Source organism: Macaca thibetana, chromosome 6 (genome assembly GCF_024542745.1).
Source record: "Macaca thibetana thibetana isolate TM-01 chromosome 6, ASM2454274v1, whole genome shotgun sequence".
Classification (NCBI taxonomy): Eukaryota; Metazoa; Chordata; class Mammalia; order Primates; family Cercopithecidae; genus Macaca; species Macaca thibetana.
Window position 1 is genome coordinate 54314108 of NC_065583.1, and position 19263 is coordinate 54333370.

At 39.4% G+C, this 19263-nt stretch overlaps 2 protein-coding genes across 5 annotated transcripts in view; one reads left to right on the forward strand and one right to left on the reverse strand.

The window, feature by feature from the left end:
* The window catches only part of C6H5orf63 (chromosome 6 C5orf63 homolog), a 471154-nt gene that overhangs the window by 218582 nt on the left and 233309 nt on the right, over positions 1-19263 (forward strand). The window lies entirely within an intron of this gene.
* The window catches only part of MEGF10 (multiple EGF like domains 10), a 396429-nt gene that overhangs the window by 165679 nt on the left and 211487 nt on the right, over positions 1-19263 (reverse strand). For 2 of the 4 annotated variants that reach the window (XM_050795755.1, XM_050795754.1), the window contains exon 1: positions 8335-9081. The exons of 1 other annotated variant lie outside the window; for it this stretch is intronic. The gene's annotated coding sequence lies outside the window, so the exon portion shown is untranslated. Of the gene's footprint in view, positions 1-8334; positions 9082-9541; positions 9638-19263 lie in introns of those variants that run through there. One more of the 4 variants, XM_050795752.1, reaches the window with a different exon arrangement.

Below are 19263 nucleotides of genomic sequence, written 5' to 3' on the forward strand. Positions count from 1 at the left end.
CATTAAACATGGGGCTTTAATTTTTGAATTTTTTATCGAAGTGTAAAATGCAGTCAGAAAGAAAAGCCATAAATCAAAATTGAACAAGTCAATAAGTTTTCACAAACTGAATATACACATACAACCAGTACTCAGATTAAATGTAATGTCAGCATCCCAGAAGCCCTCGTTGGGCAGGGCCCTTATTCTGACACAAAACTAAGTCCCATTAAGCATATTATGCCTACAAAATCATTTAGTATTATATGTACTACTTGGGACACAAACAAAAACAATAAAAGGGACCATTTAACTTTCCTATTTTTTTCAAAAAGTGCTGCACCTACACAGAACTTCAAGGATAGCACAGTATTCAGGCCTTGAAGCACTGAGGGCAAGCCACTCTATATCACACAAATGGGGAGCCAAATGAACAGGCCTAATGGCAACAAATTGAAAATTAATGAACTAATCAGGAGAGTGTTTAGCACAATCCTTTTCCCACCCACGAAGTCTCCTCTTCCCATTCTCCACTTCAAAGTCATCTATATCATTGGCAAAACCATTTAGTAAAGAAGAAACAAAATGTAAGGCGGGGGGGAATGAAAACCTAATGAAGAAAATAAAGCCACTTGCCTCTCTGAAATCCACTTGCTCCTCCTTCTTTAATGGATTTGCAATGATAATCTATAATCAAGGTACAATGACAGACTTAATTACTAGGAGCTCTAAGTGACCTCAAGCAAATCACATATTGCCCTCTCCTGGATACAAACCTCTTATCTCAGAGACAAAAGGATTCCTACTGGCCAGTGAACACCAGCTGCCTAACACTTGGCATAAATGGGCTCTCCAGAACCCATCACATCTAGAAAAGGCTTTCCCTGTTCTGCCTCATTCGTGTCTGTATTCTGTGCCTAACTTAAAAAAAAAAAAGAAAAGAAAAGCCACCTACGAGTATCCACAGGAACTAGGAACTAAGTCTCCCTTTGAAAGAAACCCAGAGGCAAAGGCTGAATGAATGACATACTTTTTCATAAAGGGAGTAATCAGGCTAAAAGAACAATCCTGTGGAAAAAGTCTGCGACCTTTGCAAAGGCTGTGACCTTGAATTTGAATCTTCTTCTGACACAAAGAATGTAAGCAATTGTTGGGCTCGGGATTAGATCTTTACAGGAAGTTTGCAACCCTTTCCCTCCAGGGCTAGAATCCAATTTGAAAGTTAGGGATGAGGGAGGGTATCTAAACAGCATCTGGAGAGTCCCCCAGCCTCATAACTGTCCAAACTTACCAATAACTTTCTAATGGTGCTCATTGTATTTCATACTCAAAAAATTCTTAGCTTCAAAACAGCTATCTCGATGTGGAAGGGAATTATTAATATATCATATACACAGTGACCATTTCCAGGAACACAGAATTGTTCTCTGAAGTCATAGACCTTGGTTTAGGCAGGCTTTCAGATCAGGTACCTTTGATGAGCCTGGAGATTCAGGGAGCCTTTTTTATTTTTAAAATCAGTAATAAAATCTTGCAATCAGATAAGTTCTGCAATCAGTGTGACGCAGTAGAAAATAATTCTTCCTTGGCCAAAGATCCACTGGCTTTCTGACAGACTTGTGTTCCCCCAACGCCATGTCTGCAGCTCCAAAACCAGAGGATTTATGATGCTTCCTCGGAATTACTTTTTTCCTTCCCAAATCCTACCTCTGACACATTGCTGCAAGTAGTTTAACTGTGGAAGGCCTTGACCTCCTTTCTTTGTCTCTCTGATTTAAGTGTGTCTGTTTCCTTGGGGCTACCAAGCTCAGTTGGACGGCTGGCCGCAGCAGAATGGCACATCAGCCAACCCCTGAACAATGGGTCCCTTTCTCCGGCTGTCACATGAACAGCGTTGTGTTACAGCCATTGTCCCTTCAAGTAGAGAGGAGAGGCACGGGTTCTCACAGACCCACTATTCTCTGTGACCCCCTCTGGCCAAGTCACTAAAATTTAAAAACACACAAAAAAGGCATGCCTTTTTAATGGGGCACTATAAGTCTAACAAGGAGTATCATGCATATATGGGCCACCTGCACCAGTACACCTTGTTAAAAATATACATCCTGGGACCCCACTATGCACCTACTGAATCAAAATCTAGGGAGGAGACAGTATCTGCAGGTGATTCTCGTGCCTCTAAAGTCAGAGCACAGGGTAAACACGCCTCAAGCATTTCTAACTTCACTCATGGTCTGATTTTGCACATCTGTTTAAGGAACCAACTGAAAGCAGGGAGGATACTGGAAGGACAAATAATTCACACTGTCAAATCTTGGTGTTGGGGGAAGAAACACCTGGGAAGAAGACAGGTGAGAATGATGAGGGCTTCAGACGACAATAGGAATGTGGGGGCGGGTCATCAATGAGCAAGAGAGGAGGAATGCAGGGACAGCAAGACAGCGCTGAAGCCACCTGATGAAGGTGGTAGTCTTCAGAAAAAGATGGGCGGTAAGAAAGTGGCAATGGTAGATGAACTGTTAGAAAGCAAGGATGTTTCATGTTTAGTTTTAAGTGTTAAGATATGAACTCTTTCCATAGTCCCAAACCTTAAAATTCTACTACTCAAGTCACACATTTGGTGGCATTTTATGAAGTGAAGGTTATTCATGGTTGGGTGGGTGGCTTCGGATCATCTTTAAACTTTTTAAGGGAAAATATGAATTCAGATCCAGGTGACACTAGAAGAAATATGAGCCTTGTCTCCATCTCTGGCCCCAAGAATCCCATAGTGGTTGAAAGGAAGAACGGTTTTCTCATTTTACACCTAGGAATAGGAAGGAAGATTTCTAGCCAACTTTTACTTGAATCTCAATAGGTCTCCCTAATCTCATCTAGTTTCTATAAAATAACTGCAGTATAATGGGAAGGGTTCCTTTAACGCAGATAGTACTATGGGGATGGGCAGGTCCCGTAAGTGCCTATCATAAAATGATTCTCAAATGTAAGCTCACCACTACTGTGGAATGGTTTAATCACTATTGCTTGACGATGCCTTGTAAATTCCTGCCACCACATGTTTGCTGAGCCCATTCCCCCACCTAAGATGCCCCATCCATTCAAATCTCTCCGTCAAGGTCCCACACTGCCAGGAAGCCTCCAGTGAGCTCTTGTGGCAGGTCTCAAAAACTGCCACTTGGCTCTTACTATGCCCAGGCTTACCTGCTTAGTTGTATTTTTTTTTAATTGTTGAAGGTACATAGTAGATGTATATATTTATGGGTTACATGAGATATTTTATACAGGCATGCAATGTGTACTTTTTTAATCTGTTTTTTACTTGAAGGCAAGAGCTTCTTGGTAATTACACATGGTATTTATCCCTATGCCCTACACTGCTAATAAATATCTGATAAACGACCAGGTACAGTGGCTCATGCCTGTAATTCCAGTACTTTGAGAGGCTGAGGCGGGCGGATCAATTGAGGTCAGGAGTTCGAGACCAGCCTGGCCAATATGGTAAAACCTCATCTCTACTAAAAATACAAAACTTAGTCAGGTATGTTGACATGCACCTGTAATCCCAGCTACTTGGGATGCTGAGGCAGGAGGATCGCTTGAACCCCAGAGGCAGAGGTTGCAGTAAGCTGAGATTACGCCATTGCACTCCAGCCTGGGCAACAAGAATGAAACTCCATTTCAAAAAAAAAAAAAAAAACTGGTGGAACAAAAAGTATATCTCCAACCTATTACTTTTTCAAAGAACCAAGTCACATCTTTTTATCAATTCTTCATCCAAACTCAAGTACTTTTCTCAAGACGTCAATAGGGGTGGATCTTTAAATTTTTTTGTTTTGATTGTACAACTAGTATTCTGTGCCACTAAGCAAAAATTTCATAGTTCTATTTCACTCTGTGAGGAACAAGTTAAATTTGTGTGATTTGGTTTTCAATTTGCCATCAAAAAATTATTTCTTAAAAAAAGACAAAATTCTTCAGCAGAAGGTATTCAAAAGATCCATCTTGGGAACCACCACCTGTGGCTATGTTGAGAACCAGCCAAATCTGTACAGCTCATCTGGGTCAGACGAGACGTTAATGACAAGGTACTTAGTCATCCTCTAGGATGTTCCCAAAGATAAGATGTTTTTAACAGATGCTAATATCCTGCACATGTACCTATCAAGATGAAGTTTTCCATACTGAAATACTGTTTTCTTTGTCTTAGAAGTGGGAAGGGGTACAATTTATTGCCCTCTGAGTAGGAAATTGAGGTGGTTAAATGCTGTACATAGTTTCTTTATCTAGGAGGATAAATTACTAGAAATGAAATGAGAGGAAATTGCTAAAAATGAACAACCATAACAACAGGATGCATTATCACATTCACACTTTCCAGATTGGCTAATGCCACAGTTTGTATTATCAAATAACATCCACACAGTGACTTGCCGTTCCACAAATAAAGTTCTGTAAAGTCAAATATAACATTGGTTTGTACCTTCTTTTTTCCCTCATAGTATGAGAAATCCTTTTATTAAATGCTCTAAATTAGTCCTCTGCAATAACTATATCTAAAAAGAGTTAGAATGATCATGGTGAACAATAATCTAAAATGGTAAAGAGAGACACAAGATAAATTAAAATTTCAGGACATTCAGATATGAAGAATGAATGAATAACTGAATAAAGAGATTAGGAGGCCAGTTAAAAGACTTCCAAAGGTTGGCAGAAAATGATACAGGCTTATACTAAGCTAGAAAAAGTTCATTTCAGAAACAAAATTTTAAAAGAAGACAAATCAACAGAACCCAGTGAATCTTACATTAATTCTTAAAACTAAACTATTGAAACCAGATACTGGGTACAGTACACACGCTTGAGAAAAGTGAGAGCATAGGCAGTCCTCAATATTGCTTCGTTTGAAGTCCATCAATGTGGATATTTGTACTACATCTATTGATGCTACTACCTCCCTGCCCTGTGTTGACACTCAGATGCCAGCCAATGAATGAACTTTTTTTGTTTTTATTTTATGGTGCAGCTGCCCATAAGCCAATAGTTCAATTTTTGCAGAATCACCATCTTTGTCATTACCCGGAGAATTATTCATACACTTATTCAAATGTTATTGCATATTTTCATTATTACAAAAAAGTGAATGGGAAATGGGAAAATTAAAAGCCTAATAGTAATTATGAGAAGTGTTTGTCTCATAAACTCAAGTAAGACAAAGGTAGAAGTTATTAGATATGCCAAAAATGGCAAATCTTTTCATCTGAATCAGACATTTATTGAACTTGAACTGGTCAACTGTTGTTGAAATGAGGAGAAAATAACCAAAATTGTGGAAAGTTTAAAGAAAGAAAAATTAGAAAAAGGAGTATACACTGAATGCTGTGTCTAAATAGCAAGGCATAATTAGAGATTTCATAATATATTTGGCTCTCTAGGGCCAGAATCCCTTATAATATGTAGGCTTTTATACAATCTTCAGACCTATTTTCAGGAATGTGTCCTTTCAGGAAAGAAGGAAAGACAGTATTGAACCAGTCACCATGTTTCTAATCAAAAACAGAGGCAGAAGTGTTTTATAAACGGAAAAGCACAGAGCAAAGTTGGTTATTTTTATTGGCATTGGCACTTCCATTCCAGTGCTCTGACACTGTCATTCCAAAAACCAAACCAAAACCATCCTAAAGGATAAGCTCAGTTCTTCATTATACGTCCTGCAATAATGTTCAACATGTAACATTAATTCAGTTACATTTGGTGTTTCATAAGTCCTCCTTGGATATTTTGTCTTGTCCTTTTCCAATCCAAGTTATTATTTATTATTATTATTATTTGAGACAGAGTCTCACTCTGTCACCCAGACTGGAGTGCAGTGTCATGATCTCAGCTCACTGCAACCTCTGCCTCCCAAGCTCAAGTGATTCTTGTGCCTCAGCCTCCCAAGGAGTTGGGATTACAGACATGTGCTACCACTCCCGGCTAATTTTGGTATTTTTAGTAGAGACAGGGTGTTGCCATGTTGGCCAGGATGGTCTAGGACCCCTGGCCTCAAGTAATCTTCCCACCTCAGCCTCACAAAGTGTTGGGATTACAGGTGTGAGCCACCATGCCCAGCCCCACTCGAAGTTATTAACTCCCTAGTCTATGTCCAGCCAAATTGGAAATTCTCAACTGGCTTTTCCACACCCTTCATATGTATACAATACTGTCCCAACCACTTTATGTGCTAACAAAATGTGCTAAGAAAATGTTGACTATCATTCATCCATTTACTTTTCTCCAACATTCTTTAGGCATTTATTACATAATTATGTAATGGGTCAGTCACTTGTATAAGAGCTTACAGTAAGGAATGATGAACTCACCAATCCATTCAGGATAAACATTCAGGTAATAAACATAGCTGATACAATGTAAGAAATGCTATATTAAAGCTATCCACAAGAATGGGAACTCACATGACATATCGCTAAGTTTATGAGAGAATTGAGAGAAGCTTCAGAGGGAAAGTCTTCAAAGGGATTTGAATAGTGTCTTAAACGATGAATGGGTGGTAAGTCGTTGGTTAGACAGGAAAGAGGGTCAAAGGCATTGTCAGCGGAAGGAGCAGCACACACAGCTGGGTCATGGAAGAGTGAGAGTGCACAACGTATTATTGAGATAGTAACAAGATCAAGATCAGTGCGGGCTGGAGAGCTGGGGACCAGAGAAGCAGAAAATAACCCTAAGAAGTGCTGCAAAGGTGGTCTTGTGTATCATGGTAAGGAGGTGAGACTTACAAGTCAGTGTTTTTCCAAATGTGATCTGAGGTCACCTCTACCAGGTTCACTTGGAGATCTCAAAATGCAGACTACTGGCCCTTATATCTGGGGTGAAGCCCTGGAATTTATATTTTCAACATGCACCCAGGTAACACTGACATTCACCATCCAGAGAGCTGCCAAAGATTTTTAAACAAGGGAGTAACATGATCAGATTTGCATTTTAGAAATACACTATTAGAGCAAGCAGACAATCCCAAAGAAGGTAAATTCACTGCTGCTAAATGAGCATGTGACTTGGGTTTTGCATTAGAATCACCTGGGGAACTTGTAAAAATGCAGACTTCTCACAACTCACAGAAGACTTACTACATCTAAATCAAGGCAGAAGGGGTTAAGGTTTATATAGTTTGAACCATACAAAATTGCCATTTATTTAGGTCAAAAATGGTCAAATATCAACAATTCCTCATAGTTCACTCTAATATTTTAACAAATCTCCCCACTTCATGCTTCTGGTATAAACCAAAGTCTGAGAATAGTTAGTGAAATACAGACAGAGATAAATGCTTTTCCCTTTTCATTAATTATCGATGTTATTACTCACTCTGATTAATATGCAAAGATGGAAGTAACATAATTTATGTACCTAAAACAAAAGCTAAAGAGAAAAGAGGGGGTTCAAAAACAGCCAACAATGAAGTAAGGCAGCTAATTTAAGGATTTTGGAGCCAGAAGGAACACTGGAGATTATTCCACTCTTTCCCCACCTCTCAATACAAGTTTCTACATACTAAAACTGATGTCTAAATGGAGAAAAGCAATCTGTTTGAGGTCATAGGGAATATTTTGTTCAATTTCTCAATGATATGCACTTTTAATGTGCTCTTACATGCATTTTAACGGGTATGGAAATTGTGTGGCTAAAAATACTTGGGATTTAATCTATAGAGTGCTAGGTCACACACTGGAAATGGCGGAGGCACATAAAGCCAATACTCATACATAGCCATTTTTAAAATATAAAACCTAAAACAGTGTTTGACATGTAATAGATGTTTAATAAATACTTACTGAACAAGTAAGTGACCCCTAAAAAATAGGTTAAAGAAAGTATACTAATGCAAAGGATTTCCAAGGAGGTATACAGGCTGTGAACTGAGTGTAGAATTCCCACCTCCTCACCTGTTCCAAGTATCCATGACCCACCACCCTATAAATTCCAGCTCTGCCACATGCACCTTTATTTTTCCTACTGAAAGTGCCACAACAAAAGAGCAATACAAAGGTCATGTCTGAGCTAAGTTTGACAATAGGTGGTAGTGAAGCTTACAGATGAGCACAGCCTTCAAAGTCCATCCAAATGGGAATAATAGCTAACACTTACTGACAGCTAATAGAAGCTATACTAGAGGGATACAACAATAGTTAATGCTAGCTATACAATAATAATAATAGCTAATTCATGCCTACTATGTGTCAGGCTTGTTAGTCCTTCACATGCATTAACTTATTTAATCCCTTTAACAGTCCTCTGATGTAAGTGTTATTATTATCATTTTGATTTTACATATGTGGATAAACAGGTTAAGTAACTTACCCCAAAAATCACACAACTGGAAAGTGGCAGAGTTGTGAGCTGAACCCAGGCTGGCGCGTGCCCAGAGTTTACCAACTGAACTCTTTGACCTCTCAGTGGTAAAATTAAAAGTTCCCAGCAAGCTGACCTCTTGGAGCACTCATGTTAGGAAGATGACATTTCTGGATAATATAAGTTGACTCCAGTCTTTTTGTCCATAAGGAATGAAGCATTTTTATTTGGGAAACCTATACACAAAGGGAGTCCCAGGATATAAAGGAGTAAGGCAAGAACCAAGAAGAAATGTCATTCTCTTCTGCCTTGGCACAGCCTGGTTATCACTGACTAAGAACAATAATAATGGCTAATTTTGGCTAATAAAATCTCCAGCTTTGACTTTCTCCTAAAGAATGTGGATCCTTGCACGAGCATATTTTCTAAAGCAGCAGCAAGATATTGCCATCATTCATTTACTCAGTAGTGTCACAAAGGAAAATACTTCCAGAAAGAAATATAAGGACAAAACACTTCCCTAAACCAGGCGTAAAAGTCCTCTAACAAAGGAATTTAAGAGAAAAAGATAACACCGGATTTATCTTTCTTAACTATTACTTGAAAAACCGTCCCTCCCAGCACTCCCTAAGGAGCCAAGCATACTGACAAGGCCCCTTTGGTCTAAGACTGCGACCTCACACCCCTACTGATCGTTGAGAACTCAGGAAGGGGGAGCATCCCGCAAGCCTAGAGCGTTATCTACACAATCTGAATACCAAGGACTGGAGAAAGAGAAGTTTAGAAAAGAGTGAAGATCCCAGAGAGGAAGTTCAACTGACCTGGAAAAAAGGGCCCAGCTGAAACTGCCTTTCCACCTCAGTCCGATTCCCCACAAATCTCCCTACAACCAGCTATATCCCTCGGCAAAAGGAAACAAACACGGGCAAGGCAATACAAGAGCAGGAATTATGCAAAATAAAATAAGTAATGAGGATGTCTCTCCATCAAAAATACTCCAAGATTTTCCTACACAATCCCATGTAACAAAACCAAATGCAAACAACAATAAACCCTTGAGAAGCCCATGACAAACGCAGACTGAGCCCATCTCCTCCCACCTCACGTCGCACCCCGGTACCCTGGCTAAGGAAAATGTGCCCCCCGCCCATGAGAAGCCTTCCGGCGTCCGGCCAAGGTCCAGCAGCCGCCCGGGTTGAGTTTGCCCAACTCTTACCCAAGTCCAGAGATCTTGAGAATCGCAGCGCAGCCTTTTCTCCCCGGTCTTCACCCAAAGCCAGCCAAGACACAAAATCTGTTCCAATCAGCGCGGTTAGCGTCCAAGCAGTGTCCCAGAAGAAAGCGATCTTTGGGAGTCTTCTTTCAGGCGTAAAGGTGGAGACGCGGGAAAGAGGAACGTCTTAGCGCGTTCCCAGTCCCCCAGTTTTGCGCACGGGGAAAGTACTTGCTGCAAACTTGAACAAGGTTTTCTCTGTCTGGCCCGAGATGCTGGGGGGGCAGGGGGGGGCGGGTAACCCGAGCCGGGGCCGGGATTCGAGCAGTTGCCGCTGCTGCAGCTGCTGCTGCCGGGACAGTGGCCGCTGGGGGGTTGTCGCTTGGCGCCGCGCTCTGTCCCTAGCGCAACACGCAGGATCTTCCCGGCCCGACTCCTGCACCTCGATCGTGAGTCGCCCCTGCCTGAGCGGCTTCCACCGCCTGGTGGGCGACCCGGCCAAAGGCCTGGTCGCGAAGTTAGCAAATGTTGGGGTCACCGCAGGAGGTGACCGAAGGGGTGTCAGAGTGGGTGCCCGCCTGATTCCCAACCCACGTTGGATGCGAGTCCCTCGTCAAAGTCCCTGGGAGGTGTTCTAGACCCTCTGTAAGGATTTGTGGGATGGTGGCCGCGCCCGAGCGGCCAACTGGAGCGGACGGCGGGTCCTCAGTGGTGTCAGGGGAGAAAGCGCAAAGGTGGGATCCAGAAAGGATGGTGATTAAGCCGTGCCAGAGAATGTGATGCGGCAGCAAAGTACATGGAAAGGTGGGGCGGGGAGGTGAAGGCAGGGGGTGGAGGGTGGGATAGTCTGCTTTATCAAGGCGGGGCGGAGAGAAAACTCCCGGGACGCGCAGGAAAATCCCCCCAGGTCCTCCGAGGCCTCGCGCGGCGATTTATTGGGGAATGGCTCCCTCTGCCGACTCGCCGAGGAGGCCCCGGGAGGCCCAGTGATGGAATGTTCAAACCATGAACGGGCTCTTCCATTTGTGGGTTGGACAGGACGTGAATTCTGGAATCTGCTTCTCTGTCTGTCCATCTTCCTCTTCCAGACTAAAGAGTTTTCCAGCTTTTACAGGACCCCAAAAGGAACCAATCTGATTGTTGCAAAGTTCTTTCTTATGTCGTTGAATTCTATCCCCCTCTCCCCACAAAAAACAAAAACAGGCTGCGCCCCATAACCACTCCAGATAATCGTCTCCTACCAGGCTTCTCTTCCTCCCATTAATAAGAACTCTTTTTTTTTAGAGAGACTTCAAGAGCATTCGCGTCCCTACTCAATAACCCTCCTGGAAAATAGTACAGACTCCATATTATGTTTGAGTGAATAAATGAATGGAATGAATGAACATAGATATGTTTGAAGCCCCTCACCATCCTCTTTACTCTGCCTGGGAACACGCAGGGGAAGACTATTTTGGTGTTTGTTTGTTTGTTTGTTTGTTTAGCAGTCATCATTGCCCCTTCTCTGGTAACAGTACCTCCATTTACCTATGAGATACCACCCCTGCCACAAGGACAGCAGTCTGGGCGGGAAGTTCAGTCAGGATGGTCCACCTTTTCCCTGTCCAGAAGAGAGCACCTGACCTAAGCTAAGCCCCTCAGACCCTCTCTGCCAGGAATTGGAACTTTGATCTGGGCAGCATACGCACAAATAATTCTAGAGGTGATTAATCCATTTGGCTGTTTTCTAAGGAAATTGGCCGTTAGTTCATGCCACTTATTACCCAAAGACATTTTGCTTTATGAAACTTGGTTGCCCCACTTTCCTTTTAATTTTTAAATCAATTTTATTGGGGCATAAGTTACAAATACATTACACTCATATTAATTGTACAGCTTCATGAGTTTTGAATAATGTACACACATGTAACCACTGCTTCAATCAAGATAATGAACAATTCCATCACCCCAGAGGGTTGTCTTGCACCCCTTTAAAGTCAACCTCTATCCCACCCCATATTTGGCCCACTTAGCTGTTTTCTGTAACTACAGATTAGATTTGTCTTTTCTAGCATTTCATATGAATGGAATCACTTACATATTCCTTTGTGTCTGACTTCCTTCACTCTACACAATGTTTTTGAAACTCATTAATGTTGTGCCTGTATCTGATGTTTGTTCCTTTTTATTGCTGAGTAGTATTCCATTGTATGGATATACCACAATTTGTTTGCCAGTTTACCAAATGATGGACATTGGGGATGTTTTCAATATGGGGTTATTATGAATAAAGCTGCTAGGAACAATCTTGAACAAGTCCTTTTATGGACATACATTATTATTTTTCTTATCTTACAGTAGTAAAATTATTAATACAGTAACTGTGTGTTTAACTATATATAGAGATGAACTGCTTTCCAAAGTGAAAACATTTTACATTCTCACCAGCAAGATATAATTGTTTCACATCCTCATCAAAACTGGGTAGTTTCTGTCTTCTTATTTTTACCATTCTAGTGAGTATATAGTGGTATCACCTCATGGTTTTAATTTGCGTTTCCCTACTGACTAATGATGGTGACAATAAAAGATGTTTACCAGCTTTTCATGTGCTCTCATGCCAGCTGTTCTTTGATAAAGTGTCTGAATTTATTGCCCAATTTTTAATCAAGTATTTGGATTCTTATTATTGAGTTGTAGGAGTTCTTTATATACCAGGCATTTGTCAGATATATATATATAACAAATATACACTCCCGGTCTGTTTCTTGTCTTTCAATTTCTTAATAGTGTCTTTCAAACAGCAGTTTTTAATTTTGATGAAGTCCAATTTATCAAGTGTGGGGTTTTTTTTTTGTGGTTATACTTGTTAGGTTTTACATAAGCAATCTTTGCTTACCCCAAGGTCATGAAGATTTTCTATGGTTTCTTATAGAAGCTTATGGTTTTAGCTGTTATATTTAGGTCTACGATCTATTTGCTGTTAACTTTTGTGTATGGTATGAAGTAAGGGCTGAAGTTCATTATTGTCCACATGGATATCCAGTTGTTTTGTCACCATTTGTTGAGAAGATTACCTTTTTTCCCATTGAGTAACTGGATACCTTTATCAAAAATCAATTGGCCATGGATGAGTGAGTCTATTTCAGGATTCACTCATTATTCCTTTCATTTGATCTATATTTCTATTCCTATGCCAAAACTATACTGCTCTGATTACTCTAACTTTACAGTAGGACTCCAACTTAGGTGTAATAAGTCTTCCAGTTGTGCTGCTTTTATTTTTTTTTCAAAATATGTTTAACTCTTCTGCTTTTGTTTTTATTTGGTTTTCATCTTCCATGTAAATTTCAGAATTCGCTTGTCAATGTTATAAAAATTCACTTTTCTAATTAAGAGTGCCTTGAATCCACTGATCAATTTAAGGAGAACTGACATAACAATATTGATTCCTCTAATCTATGAACATGTTATATTTCTCCATTAATTTAGGTATTCTTTAATTCTTCTCAGCAATATTTTGTAGCTTTCAACATAGCAGCATTATACATAATTTTAAAAATGAATCCCGTAGTATTTTATTTTTGATATTTCATAAATGGAATAATTTTTTAGTTCTTGTCTCCAGTTGCTCATTGCTAGTATGGAGAAATACAGTGGAATTTTGTGCAGTACCCTCACATTTTGCAACATGGCTAAATTTACTGATTCATTCTAGTAGTTTTTCTTTTTCAGTTTCCTTAGGAGTTTCTACATGCTCTGCTTCTTTTATTTGTCTTGCCTTATTGCACTGGATAGGATGCCCAGTACAACATTGAATACAAATGCTAAAATTTAGTATCCCATCCTTGTTGTTCATCATAAACCAAAGCAATCAGTCTTGTACCTTTAAGTAGGATGTTAGTTGATTCATTAAACTCCCTTTATTAATTGAGAAATTCCTTCTATTTTTAGTTCATTCGAAATTGTTTATTTTACCATGAGTGACTATTGAATTTTGTCAAATGTTTTTCTGTATCAGTTGAAATTATTATATGGTTTTTCTCCTTTTTTCTGTTAGTTAATTGAACTATTTATTAAACTTGCCTTGCATTCTTGGGTTAAAGCTTACTTGGTCCATGTAGTGTATTATACATTTGATATACTGTTGGATTTGATTTGCCAAAATTTGTTCAGGATATTTGTGTCTATACTCATTAATATTATTGGTCTACATTTTTATTTTCTTGTTATCTCTTTGTCTGGTTAGAGGTTCATCAATTTTTAAAAATCAATTCAAAGGATCAGACTTTAGTTTCACTGATTTTTTTCTATTACTTACACATTTTCTACTTTGTTGATTTTAGCTCTTACCTTTACTATTTCCTTCCTTCTATATACATTAGATTTATTTTTCTCTTCTTTTTTCTTTAATTTCTTAAAGTCAAATTTTTACTCATTGATTTTTAGATTTTTTTCTTATATAAGCATTTAAAATTATAAACTCCTCTCTAATAACTACTGTAACCATGTTCCACAAATTTTGATAACCTGTTTACATAGTTCAAAATATTTTTTCTTTAACCCATAGGTTATATGGAACATTGTTATTTAATTTCCAAATTTCAAGGAATTTTTTAGGTATTTGTTTTATTGATACATAATGTTTTACATATTTGCAGAATACATGTGAATATTTGTTACATGCATAGAGTATGTTACGAAGGGAGCATCTTGGGTATTCATCACCTTGAGCATTTATCATTACTATGTGTTAGGAACATTTCTAGTCCTCTCTTCTAGCTCCTTTGAAATGTACAACACATCACCCTTCTCTGCTAACAACAGTCACCCTTCTCTGCTATTGAACATTAAAAGCTATAACTTCTATCTAACTGAATGTTTACACTTATTAACCAACCTCTCTTCATGTCTCCCTCTCACTCACACACTCTTCCCAACATTTGGTATCCATTATTTCACTTTCTACCTTCAAAAGATCAACTTCCTGAGCTCCCACATATGAGTGAAAACATGTAACATTCCTCTTTCTGTACTTGGCTTATTTCATGTAATGTCCTCCAGTTCCATCCATGTTGCTGCAAATAACACTATTCCATTTTTTTTTATGGCCGAATAGTATTCCACTTTGTGTATATACCACATTTTTTAATCCATTCATCAGCTGATGGATGCTTACATGAATTCCATATCTTTTCTATTATGAATAGTGCTGCAATAAGCATGGGGCACAAGTATCCTTCTGATACATTGATTTCACTTCCTTTGATTAAATACCCAGTAATGGGATTCAGATATATTATTATTTGTTTTAATTTTATTGCAGCCAGAGAGAAGGTTCATCTTATTTCAAGGCTTTTAAATGTACTGAGACTTGCTTTATGGCAAAAATATGGTCCTTCTTGGTGAATGGTTCATGTGCACCTGAAAAGAATGTACAACTGCTGCTGCCATTGGGTAGATTGTTCTAAAAATGTCAACTGGGTCTCATTAGTTGACACTGTTGGTCAAGTCTTCTGTTTCCTTACTAATTTTTACTACCTTTATTCTGAACACTATAACATTACCAATACAATCTTAGATTAAGTAGATTTCTTTGTTGGTGGTAACTATATCACTCTGTTGTAACACAGAATTTATAATCTACTAAAATTCCAATTATTTCTCATATTTGTTATTAGTCTTGACTTCTTAAAATATTATTTGTATTTTTAGTTGAGAATTTCATAGTAATTTTATAAGACTGTTCATTTAGCTCTATTGAATTCCATTTTTGTATATGCAGTCCATCTTTAGAACCTGTCAAGGGCTTAGTGGAGCTAATTCTTTTCCTAGTATATTAGCTAGCCAGCTTGAAATCATGATATTTGGAATTGATCAGAAAGCCATGATGCTCTTAGGCAAATAATTATTAGACATGTAGAAGCAGATAGAAATAAAATGCATTTTCTAACAGACTTTCCTCTCCATTTATATTTATTCACATCGTGTAGTGTAGTCATTCAACTGCTGGTAAATTCTACAATTCTATTATTACATCCAGTCTACTTTCTTCATCTGATCCACAAGGATTTCATGGGATATTTTTTCAATTACCTTATAAATCCAGATATATTCTCATTTGTTCCATTTACCTGTCTGCTAATATTTTGAATAAAGAAAACTAAGTCAACCTACCAGTTCTACCTCTTAGCAAACAAGATTGGCTTCTTATACCCATAATTTCCTTCAGTAGTGCTCTCAAATTATGCTTCTAAATCTATGATTTAAAAGCTTGCTTAGTTACAGCAATAGACTAGAGTTCACAGAGTTTACCTTCTTCCCACTTAAAAAAATAGAAGTGGGGGTTTCTGCAGAGTGTAAAGTCATAAGTATGGCAGAAGGTTATCATTTTTTTTACTTCATTCAATTCTAACAACAAGAGGCATGTATAATTACTCCTGCTTTACAGGTAACGAAACAAAGGCTCAGAGAGATCAATTATCTTGCCCATGATCCCATATCTAGTGAGTGGCAGAGGGAGGACTGACCCTGGGTCTGACTTCAAAGCTTATGCTCTACCACTTCACCTGCCTCAGAACTATATCTGTTTATTCTGGTCTTCTGATTGCTCACTGTGGTTCCTCAAATCTCACAATTGTGCTATGTTTAAACACTTTTTCCCCATAGTCACTGAAAATCTGCACTGAAAAAAAAAAAAATGCTCAGGAGCCTTAAAGCTCTTGTGTGTACACAACTTTATCTCTCCCCACAACACAAATGCGGGCAAGACTGGAAGAGGTCGTGTCTTTAGCCATAGGTCTCAGCCAAGGGACGTAGAGGATTAGAAAGGTGGGGTTCTTGGCCCATGAGTCTCCTCCCAGATGCTTTCATTTCAGTCTTCTTCTTCTAGTCCTAGACATTTTTTTAAGCTCCCTTCTCCAGTATGACTTTTGTCCAAGTTTTTGAAAAGATCACTGTCTTTTAAAGGTAGTGGAGGAAGAAAGGGAAGAGCAGAACAATGGATGAGGAAATTGTATTTGCAGCCTTGGACCCTGTATCAGGAGTTAGGAGTACTTTTCTGTCTTCTTCATGTAATATGTCTTCACAGATGTAAGGCAATCCTGGTATTCTTAGTTTGAAAAGGGCAACAATGGGATTCCAAATTCATCCGTTTATTTCCCCTAGCTTAGTGTTTTCCCCCAAAAAAGTTTTAATATGATCCACAGTAAGAAGGACATTTTTCATTATGACCAAATTCTTATCTTTGTAAGTATATAATTAGAACAAGTTTCAACACTTACTCTTACCATATGTAATGCCCTCTCATGTTTTAACAATGCTTCTCGACCTTTCATGTGCAAGTTCATCAGCTAGAGATTTTGTTAAATGTGAGGTTCTGATTCAGTATCCAGGGTGGAGACTGCATTTTAACAAACTCCTACGTGGATGCTTCCGTTTCTTGGATTGCACTTTAAGTAGCAAAGTTCTATTCTGTATTGTTTTAGTTAAATGTTAAATTACTTTTAGGACTCTCAAATGTGTCTGGACTGGCAGTTTGTAAAAGCTTTGCTGGTGTATTGGGGCAGCATGCCTATCTAGGATATTCTTGTAAACGTAGACTTACTGTGGAGTGGGATCATGCTTGGAAGTAGTTCAGCAAGAAAACGGATTTATCTTCCATATACCAAGACCAGAGAATCACAGAAGTAAAGACATGAATATCTTCCTGAAATTGCTTTGTTTTTTAATTTCAACATTTGATACAGTGAATACATCTATTATAATTTGGAATAAATAAATCTAAGTATTCTGCATAATGATGACTTATGAATGTGTGTGAAAAGAAAGTTGCAAAAGTTGACTGAAGGTGAATATGGCAATGATGTAAGTATCAGGGGGAAAAAAACATTTCCTGTAGTGTGATCTTCTTTTGTCTGCAGTATGAATGCATACTGTATCAGTCAGGGTTCTTTTTTTCAAGTAACAGAAACCAACTCCAACTAACTTAATAAAAACAACACTGAAGGATTCCAGAAGAGTGGGCAACTGGGAGGACCAAAGTTAAAAACGAGCAAGAACCCCTTTAGAGGACTGGGAAGAAAAGAATCAAAGCCATGGTCTCAGAACTGAACCAATCTGGTCAGGCTGTCCCTGCTGAGATTAATGAAATTGAACCATTTCTTTCCTTAGTTTTCACATCATGCTCTCAAGATCAAAGTCACAGGAGAGAGCATTCATTTGGCTTAACTTAGGTTTTGCACTCCCTCCTGACTATTCTAAGAAAACAGGAAGGATTTGGCCCTTCAAACTTCCACAGTGGGACAGGTGCCTGATACACCATCCTTCCAGGAGCATAGAAAAGTGGGGAGAGGAGATATTGTCCCAAAAAGAAAACAGGATGCCACTGGGAAAAGAAACTATTAGATTGGTGCAAAAGTAATTCCAGGTTTTGCCATTAAAAGTAATTAGAAGTAATGGCAAAGCCTGCAATTACTTTTGCACCAATGTAATAGATTCTAAGTCATCAATAAACTATACTGGACACAGTGTCATGAATTAGTCAGACCCTTATTACAAGTATAGCAGGAAAGTAAATGGGATTTCAATTTTGGGGAACCATGGGTATAGTCTCAGAGAGTAAATCATAATTGGTGCATATTCTAATGTGTATCCAAATCCACTCCTTGAAGGACTTAATAAAAGGCATCAGAAAACCAACTTCAACACCACCAGCAACCACTGCCGCAGCCACCTCAACCCCTATCCCTTTTCCCCTATAGGAAAAAACTAAGAAACTCAAGAGGAGTCATCAGAATTCCTTCCATGTGGGAGTCATCAACCCAACTGGTGACTTTTTATTCTGCTCCACATATAAGAGGTAAGAGGAATATTTCTTCCCTCCTATGACAAGTTAAGTAAAAATGGAGGGGGAAGCAAGAGAAATAATCACAGTGATGAAGAATGCTAGCGAGAGGTAGAAGCCAGTCATCTCCAACCTTGGTCAGACTTCCGTGAGGTGGGCCAGGCAGATTTACTCTCCCCACACATTTCAACAGAAGGAAAGGAATTGGCAGCTTCTGTTCCCACCGTTGGGTGAGACAAGAATGCCTGAGTTTCCTTAGGGCCAAATCAATACCACAAGAGGTATCTGGGCTTAAGCAATCTTGTCCTGACCTTACCTAAGAGGGCTGCCTGCTAGTGGAGGAGCACAGCCAAGGAGTGGGAGCTGAAGGAGGAGGGGGCAGAAGAACTTGGGTTGGGGTCATCACCCACATCAGATGCCTGTGCAACTGGGGCCCCTGCTAGGCCTACTGAAGAGCCTGCCCATGCCCTGCCCTTCAGCAGTGTCCAGACATCTGCCACAGGCATAGTTGGCCATCCTATGTACACCACAGCAGCAGCAGCTAAGCAGATGCCTGTCCTTTCCTTTATCCCTGCTCCAAGACCCCAACACTCCAGGAGATACAGGAAAGATGAAGGAAGAGCAGAAAGTAGAGGAGCAGGAGAGAAACACTGTACACACAATTGCCCCAGGGCAGGGCCACTGGCCCCTGGTCACACCTGGACTGACAGGAAGAGTGAAAAAGTGGATATAAGGTGAGACTTGAGCTATAAACTTAACTTTTTAAACCTGAAAATGTCTGAAATGCTACACACACTTCCTGAGACGTTGTGAAGGGACACAAAAGTCTCATCAAAGCATGCCTGAAAACAATGTAGGAGAAATCAAATAAAAGGGCTTCATGTTAGTATCCCACTGACTC